Here is a 9,826-nt window from a genome sequence, read left to right as displayed (position 1 = left end):
TTGATCACAATTGTTAGTCGTCTGTAAGTGCCACAATTTTCTAGTTGTGGGGGTTTTAAGGGAATATTCTGGGGATCAGAAGCTTGCAGAATTCAGGTTATCCCAGTAGTTGGAGATATGGGTACGTTCTCAATGCCTGGAGGCGTTTATAATCCTCTTGGACTTCTCTAAAAGATCTTTGCAAAGGATTTCCATCGGTAGGTCAATCCAAAAGATCTTAGAGGTTCCAGGATAAGAACGCTTCTAGAGTCTATGGTGGCCTTGGGAGACAAGAAACGATTGCCTCATGGGATACCACATTAAAATATATCTGATTTACTATCAGAAAAACAATCTTATACTGAGTGAAAGAAAATGTCATGTTTTACCATTTTTATCTTGGAGATCACCTTACAAACCTGAGCTTCCATCCTCTAGGTCCACCAAAACCACTTTTCCATACACCATCTTGGGTTCACACATTTTTTGGAGCCTAATGATGCCTAAGGTCTTGCTTCTATAAGCCTACATTTAGTATACCTTTACCTTTGACTTGAAGAAGCTTCTTATAGGTTTTCTTTCCAGCTTGGCAAGTTGTGCGTTACACCTCCTTAAATTACATTCTGTGTGGTAAGTCACGATATAAAGGTCCAAGATACTCAAAACTGGGAACATAGGTTCTTCTTGGTCCGAGGAAACCCCTATTGATTTTGGGGTCAAAAGGCCAGAGGGCTTTCCGTCCGTCTGTTTGATAATTAACTCTTGATATAACGGTCATAAAGATTTGAAACTTGGTAAATAGGAAGTTCCTTTTGGTATGAGGAAGAACTCTGTGATATTTGGGTCAAAGAAATCAAAGGTAAGTCCGTAAGTCTATCTGCCGTCTGTGCTATAGCGGATTAGTTACGTCCTGTCGGTTCCTTCGCAATACGTCATATCGGTATAGTTTACAAAAAAAATACAAAGTGATTTCAGAATACGTATTTATGAATCGGTAAAATTGTAGTTTTGGCTGGGATACTTTTAAAATTAGTTAACGAACAGAAAAATTATCGTGTAATTCTCAAATTGATATTTAAATTGAAGCACAATAAGATCTTGTCACCATTTCCTCCAAAATAATCCTCCTGTAAATTCTAATCGTAAGTGAATTTCAAGAAACATCAATCACAACGCGAGCAGCGAATTTGCTGCGACCCAACGGACGCCTACGGCGAAAACACTAGCGCGTCCCACCCTAGCGGCGAGCTGCCCAATTTCCGCTCTGGCCCGAACCGAAATTGGATCTTCTCGGCAGCAAATTAGCCGTGTTGCGTGGGCCTGCGCGGGGAGGGAGGGTCGGCGAGGGATCTGTGATCACAGTGAAGTAACAGTGGTCCCGTGCCGCACTAATTTACAGGGCAGAAGCCGGTCACAACTACGCTTCCAACCGAACCGTCAATTTTGAGGTTATGTTACGATGATGGAAGTGTAACGAGTTGTGCAACGTGCAATTTGTACATCATAGCCTAATCATTACTGTGTTTCGAAATTGGCGAATTGGTCTCACAAGGGAATTACGTTGATCTGCTCGTAAAGTAATTTGTAATTTCTCTAAAATAATTCGAATCATTTGCCACCTCGTATATATTTCGCTGGCTTCTAACTTTTTACTTACAGTGAAAAGATAACTCGTTTTAGGCGTAATCTACAGCGCAAAATCCACCTTATGGACTGTTTTGGATTACGACCATTACCACCGGAATGTGACTCATATTCCTGTATCTGTATTGTTTAAAATTTTGTAACTGTCTCGAGTGTTGCAATTTCGGAAAATTCCTATGTAACTTCACATAAGTTTTAATAATGCAGCTTGTAAAACGAAAACTGCCCGACAAAATCCAAACCAGTTATTTAAACTTGAACCTTGGAATTTGTAAATATCACGGCGTAGTTTTCTAGCGATCTTGGTATATAATTTCGTTCCAGTGTGTTAGCCGTTGAAACTTTTATAAAAATCACTACTCCTTTATTTACTAGAGAAAAATTATTGTGTACGACAGTGTTTGGAATCGTGCATTTCGAAAGTAAACCATATTAATATTTCAGTTGTTATGAAATCTAACCCAACCGTGTATTAACAGAAATGTATTGGACTTAATATCCAATTAATAATAATTGGTTAATATCCAATATTATTTTGCTTCTAAGTATTATCTAGTTAGTAGATGAAAAGAAGTTATGGAATATTACTCGTTAAAATATTTACATACGTAGTGATCAATGAATGTGTCATAAAATACAACATATTATAGTGAGTCTAGTACTTACTAGAATATCCATCTAATATAGCCTATTTAGACGTAAAAACTGTGCAAAATCTACTACTTTGCTTTTTAAATTTGAAAGGTAAAACGTTTTGAATGTTTCCGGGGGAGACCACCCTAAAAAGCAATGTTTTCTTGGCTATGACCTTGAAATGAGCCTGACATTCATTTTTATAAATCAATAAACAGCTACAATACAGTACCTTGCGTGCCGAAAGTTATTATGCAACACATTGTATTACATGATGATTAGCCACAAATAGTTCCGCCTACAGTTGTTTAAAGCGATAACCTTGCTCATGGAAGGCAATCTTTCAGCAATTTTATTTACAAACAACCTTAAAGATAAGTTTCCACAAGTAATTATTTTTCACGAATTTATTTTTCTTACGCAATGCTACTGGTAATATTTTATATTTTAACAGAACTATATACAAAATGTTCAAATAGTCTGATAATAGTGATTATTATTTTTAGGTTTCGAAATAGCCCAAGTATAGTTTATTGAACTATGTATAATTCTTTCAAGAGGGTCAATTAAGTTAAAACCGTCGATGTAAATGATGTAAAACAGAAAAGAATATGATTTCTACATATAAACACACATGGACAAATGCTAGGCCACCACAACTTCTTACATCTAAAGGAGAATCCATACAAACCCGGAAGTTAGTATTTATTATATTTCTCTAAGCTGTATACAATTTTTGAATTATTTGTAAACTATAAACGGTATTATGAAAACATGAGTTTAACGAACACGAAAAATATTGTGAAAATGTACGTACTTGACATTAATAACACAAGTATTCTGTAGTGAAATTAAACAAAAAACGTAGTCAGAAAATAAAATAAGGATAACGAGAGTAAAAATATAATCACAAATTAACCAGAGAAATTTAAATGGAACTATACCAGATTTACTAATGTATTATAGCTGGCACTAATTCCAACAATCATTATTCTATAAAGAGACCACAAAAGATAACGCCTTCAATATTTAGTAGAGCAATTTATATGCTATGACGACTGTATATGGTATCAACTATTACCAGGCGCTCCTATTTGAACAAAAGACTACTTAATTAAAACTAACAAATATGACGCGTGACAAAGAACACAGAACAAAGAATCCACACCAGACAAACGTTTCACTAGTTATGGCGGTGCCATCGATTTTGAGTTTGGAAAACATTTTCTGTAAAATTAATAGCCCTTTAAATATTGTATTACATATAAAGTGGAACACGTTTTTATCACTCCGCGTGAAATTACAGGAATTGAAATTTGGAAATTCAGGCGTTTTGTTATCTAGTCCAAATAAAAAGTGATGAAGATAAAAATGTGAAACTGTTGCATCATGGACTCGCGTTGTACCTTCAGGAAGTAACATGTTTTTTTATTTATAAAACATAATTTCGTTATGAAAACAAATTCAAAAATATGCAATTTTATTTGATTAAAATAATATAATTATTAACAAATTATCACTATTTGGAGCTGTAACTTATGCACATACTTATAGAAAACTTCCACATTTTATCTTTAGCCGTTTTCATTTGGGTCTGATTACAAATTTCTGAAATTCTTACTTTAAATGCCTGTAATTTCATGAGTACTCAAATAAAAATCTACTTTTTCTTTATTTAAGAAAGTTATCTTAAAGAACTATGAACTAAACATAAAAAATATTTTCCAAACCCACATTAAATAATAAAATGTTGATCGATTTATCGATATTCAACGATAAACTCTAAAAAAAATACACATTAATGTAATTCAACAGGTTTAGAAACCACTACGTTCGCGGTGTCAGAGTTCTGCGGCAGTAAGTAAGTTAAAAAGTTCTGAAATTTCAACAGCTGCTGAATGACACACCACCAAAGTTCATTCATCATAGATAAGCATCAAGGGACATTATGTATGGATTCCTACATTAGACATCCGCCCAGCTGGCCTTTAGAGTAATAACCTAGTGAAGTTAACAAATACTACTAAACCAAATACCATTTTATTTTAAACAACTTCCTGTTTTTGGAAGAAAAACTTTCGGTTATGGCGGAATTGGTTCTGAATGTAAGGATTTCTTCCAATAACCTTCACTTACTTTACGGTTTGAGATATCGTTTGAAAAGCTATTACTTTCAATAACAAAAATAAGAAAATTCTGAATATCGGAAGCCGCGTAGATTACCTTAAGAGAAAAACAACAGGATCTACATGTACAATTTAAAAATGTGTTTCTTGCACTATGATGAAAGTTTAATTTTAAAGTTTTAACTAATTTGCCTTTAAGAGGTTTTAGAAACGTAAAGCATGACATTTAAAATTGGTCCTTTATCAAAACGCTATGTAAACTTAATGAACCTATTATACAAATGGTTTTAATGGATTTGGTACAAACTTATTTCAAGGTCAAAAATTCAAGTGGTGTTTAGTCAAATTTCTATTGAATATTCTTAGATATTGAATATTGGAAGTAAATAATGTAAAACCAAACTATTTTGTAACAATATTTATTTTGTATGATATTTCGTGGTTTTGAATCTGGATTGGTTCTGGAAATGTACTACAACTTTAATTAAAAACAATTTTGATTACATTAATTTTTTACTACAGAATTTTATTTCTTGTTGATCTTGCCAACATCAATGATTTACGTGATTCCAAAAGCAATATTTCACACTCCCTTCAGAAACTCTGATTATCCAAGTCGGTCCAATCAGAAATCCTCTTATTGTGACCCGGTCTTGGTGACTTAAACGCAATCAAAGTTTGCCAACTTTAACCAGTCTCCACTACGACAAATCAAAGGTAGGTAAAAACTCGGGTTCATTTAAAATGCAATAATTTCTCCGCTTGGACAAAAAGGAAAGAGTTGGAAAGATCGGGTGAGGAAAGGTCGAACAGCTGACACTGGCTATAAATCATGAAACTTCCTTCATAAGCCGTGTGGCAAGTGGCAAGTCTTACAGAGTTTTCTCAGACGCGGTTTTCACCCAATTCTCAACTTTGTTCTGGATTAATTAAATAAAAGATTCGTAAAACGTTATAAAACGGCTTTCAGTTCAAGATTATTGTACTGTGATTTACTAAGGGGTTTGTAATACCTAAAATATATTGTATAATATGGCTTTGTATTGAAAGTTTATTCATACACTCGGAATATGATGCGGTCTCCAGAAAAAAATGTATACCGATGCCTTAAACGCACGTTGGGGACCATCAGATTTAGTTTTATTTCAACCCAAACGAATGGAATACGTGGTAAATGTATTTAAAATATATGTCAGTGACTTACATAAATCAATATAAATGTCAATTAGGTATGCTTTGCACTGTTTTTATATTGCTTTTTATAGGTTTTAAGGTAAATAAAACAACTGAACCTTTCCCATTCTTTTCTGTAGACATTTTTATTTGCAAAATTGATACGATAAAGATTGAAAATGATTTTGTTCCCCCCCCCTCCCAAAAAAATAATAATTTTTTACGTGTTATGTTTCTGTGTCGTAAACACCGGAACACAAAAATGCCTTTGTTAATGGGACGAGCATCAGGATATAATGATATTAATGCAAATTATAGCGCATGATGATTCAAAACTTACAGTTGGATACTTCACTAAAGCTAGGAACGGCTATTGGCGTCCTTCACAATTCAGAGTATCATGATGGACAAAACCTTAAACTTAGCTAATACATATTGAGACAAACAAGGTTGGCCGAGTACATTTGGAAACTCCGTTTAAAATACTGTTGAATTAAAAATTATCACCGTCTGTGTCACAAAACAATTCAAAACTAAGCGGTTTTAGTAAATCATACGGGGGTACTTGAATCAAGCAGGGTATGAGTAGTCAAAAATTAAACTGTTCTATTTACAAATTAAATTGTCACTTTGGGAAAGTTTGTTGTAAAAGAAATGTTAATGAGGTTGCATGTAAGAATGTACCTTCAAGCAATAAATTTAGCAACTCAGAATGTTTGAAGAGATATTTCTGAAAGCGTATCAACTATTGTAGATTGAAAATCTTGGGAAACAGAACTCATGTTCTTAGTAAAATGGGAGATGTTTGTGTAATGCTAACAAATATTGAGCTGATACGAAAATTCTCTTAATTTCTAACCTCTCAGAGAGTTTTTGCGCCGGATAGTACCGAAATAGCATAAGGGGAACAGTAAATGTTCAGTTAAACAAACACCACTGCTCTTGGTTGACAAGTGCACAATAACCCTTTTAGGGAGGCCTGAAATTAAAGATTTTAACGTATTTAAACTATTATTTTGGAGTGACCCGAATAAATGTCACGAAAAGTATCCAACACTTTTAATGATCTGAGGAAAATGAGTGAAGCTTATAAAGTAGTACTTAAACGCAACGAAAGTTTTTGCAATCACCACACCTTAGAATATACCATTCATCACTTTTGGGTTTAAACTAAGGCCGAGGTCGACAGAATAATTTGAATTTGGGTTATTGTCTCCATTTATCACATATGTTCACCTTATGATCACCATATGAACACCAATGGTTGAAGTATCAAAAGAGAAAATCTCACGAAAACAGTAAGAATAGATTTATTTATCCATCCTCAAGAGAAGAGTCAATTGAGGGTTCCTTCCAATTTCTGTCATCCAGTACCCATTGATAAAAATTAAGGAGCAACACTTTCAATTCCAAAATATTCTCTACTGAGTCCCAACATCTCCTCTATTGAAATTTGTATACCATGGATTAGTTACAATTAATTTCTCTTGAGATTAGCTTTGATTGATGAGTGCCTCAAATTAATGTATTCATTTGAATATGAAGTTTAGCTCCATTTAATCTTATGCTCAATCCAGTGTCTAAAATCTGACACTGTCACAACTTTTACTCCTGGAATCTGGAGTTCACATCCGTCTTAAGAGATCGAAAAAGTCGACAACGAAGACGTTCAAAACGAACCCTTAGCATCATTTATAAATCAGAATCCCAGATTAAGACGCTGCACTGAGCGGAATGTGAAATGGAATGAAACTCAACATTCGCATTGAATCAACCCTATCTGCCAAAGATCTGGTATGTGTAGTGCAGTCGTGTTTTTTTGGCAATCAAAGAACATTTCACATTTTTATCTTCAGCCATTTTTATTTGGGTCTTTGCCGTTCAATTCTTACTCTAAATGCCTGTAATTTACTGAGGACTCAAATAAAATTCTACTTTTTTCTGTATATAAAGGAGTTATCTTAAAGGACTTCGAATTGAACGAACATACAAAATTTTCCTAACCCAAATTTGGTTAACACATTATTAAAGTGTTGAACGATTAATCGATATTCAACGATCAACTTTCACCAAAATACACATTAATGTTAATTTACCAGTGTGCATTTAGAATCCACTGCGTTCACGGTGTCAGCTCTGCGACAGTGGTAAGTTAAAAAGTTCTGAATCAAAGAAACGTGGTTTTATAAATTAACTATATCTACGATAGAGAATACACAATCACAACATGAATAAATCTTAATTAAGGTTCTAAATAAACTACTGAAGCAATTATATAAACTTAAATTAATATTTTAAGGTATTTTTTCAGTCTAAAATGTGTTTTAATGTGATTTGGGAGTCATCACATGAAATAGAATTGCATCGAGAAAGGACAAACCATCACAGAAATGAAACCTCGAAGTTATCTTAATTGAATAAAAAGTTTATAAAGATACTAATGGGAAAATCGTTCCTAAAGTTCTGTTATGAAACCATTAAACAAACTGTTGAATCAAAAACTTTACAAATTTCAGATAGACCGTAGCAACATGCTCTTGACAATATCAAAAACCGACTTATCTTAACTCCTCACTTTGCATTTTATGATGCAATATTTTTATGGTGGTTTTAACGAATAAGTTAAAACCACCATAAAAAATATTATGGTGGTTTTACCATCATCCTTTATAACGTTGTTTACTCGTTGTTACAAAATTGAAAGGAACATGTAAAACGATGTGATGCTACATACGTTCTTCTTTAATGGATTTTGGAACAAGACATTCGAATACTGAAAGAGAAGTATAGAGGAGGAATGAAGATTGCCTGAAACAGGTCATAAACCACTGTTCAAAACAGAGAATGACTCTTCGAGTGACGAGATTATTGCTACAAAACTCTGTGTGGTTCCGGGAAGCATCTAGTTACTAGTTTGTCTTTCACGTAGCTCACAAAAACTGACAACTTTGCTTTTAAAGTATGTCTGAGAAGTTGTATCAAAATCTCTGATGAAAATATATCAAAAAGATCTCTCAGCAGCAGTATCATCCAGGTTTGTATTAATTTCGTGAGTTCTTTGATTACAATTTTTAATTGGCGTTGACTGACTTTCAGAGGATAACACGATTTTGGACAATAGTCATTGTTATATCTTATAAAGAAAAGAACACCACGATTCAAGGATTGGAGTCGACCTTCTTCAGCCGAAAATCCTAATACGTAAGGTTAAACAAGCGCAAACATATATACATAAGTTACCGAAGTATTATCTTTTATAGAGTTACACGATTTATGACTTCTGAAGAAGAGGATAGATTCCAATTCTCGAAACGTAGTTTTCTACTCTTTTATCACATAAAAATATTAAACGTCCGAATTCCTATTATCATTTAAATCTCTTTCAAAGTTGATTATTGAAAGTTTGCATGAAAAAACCCTGTCTCAGAACACCTTTAAATGCTGCAATGTAAAACATAGAATGAGGGTACCGCTGATGGTATGATTCTGCGGGAAACAAGAATATTTGCTCCTGAAACAGAGAAGGAGTGCTCCTCGTTAATATTTATTGGACATTAATATATAAAAATATACTACATTATATTCAACTATGTGCATTCTCCAGTTTCACCTTGAGTTCATAAGTTACACACAGCTTCAGTATATTGAATACTGTCAGTAATAGTATTCGTTTACGTTGTTCCCCGATCAAGAAAATATATACCTACGTACGTCTAAAAGGACTATTTCGGGCCAAATGTGTTTGCATCATAGTTATATATCATCATCATTTCTCAAACCACCATAAATTAATTCATAATTCACGTTAAAATATAATAATCACCATTTTATCAACACGATAAGAATTATTTCTTCAATTTTTATTTCGGGAATTTGAAACATAAATATATTGTTTTTCTACGGTTTGCGACCTTATGAATGTTTGATCTTTATGAAAATTCCTTTATATGTTGAGGGTATAAAACACATGCATAATATTTCATCTTTCTAGGTCATCGAAAAGTTGAGGACTAAAAATATAATCCTTTTATTGGTTTTAATTCGATTTCAACCCCTATGTTGTGATGTATCTGTATGAAAGTATATTCTTTTTATTATGAGAGCTTGAAACTTATACGTGTCCAATTTCATCTTTCTATGACATTTACTAAAAAAAAAAAATTTCTTTCGGACATTGTATTATACCTTCGGTCTGAGGTATTTTTAGTGCCAAAGTAGCTTTCGCCTCGTTTTTCCCACCAAGAAAGTTTAGGTTTGAAAAGATTTCTTCG

This window comes from Homalodisca vitripennis, chromosome 8, assembly GCF_021130785.1.
Source record: "Homalodisca vitripennis isolate AUS2020 chromosome 8, UT_GWSS_2.1, whole genome shotgun sequence".
NCBI lineage: Eukaryota > Metazoa > Arthropoda > Insecta > Hemiptera > Cicadellidae > Homalodisca > Homalodisca vitripennis.
The sequence above is the reverse complement of the archived record's forward strand: the minus strand, read 5'-3'. Positions refer to the sequence as shown.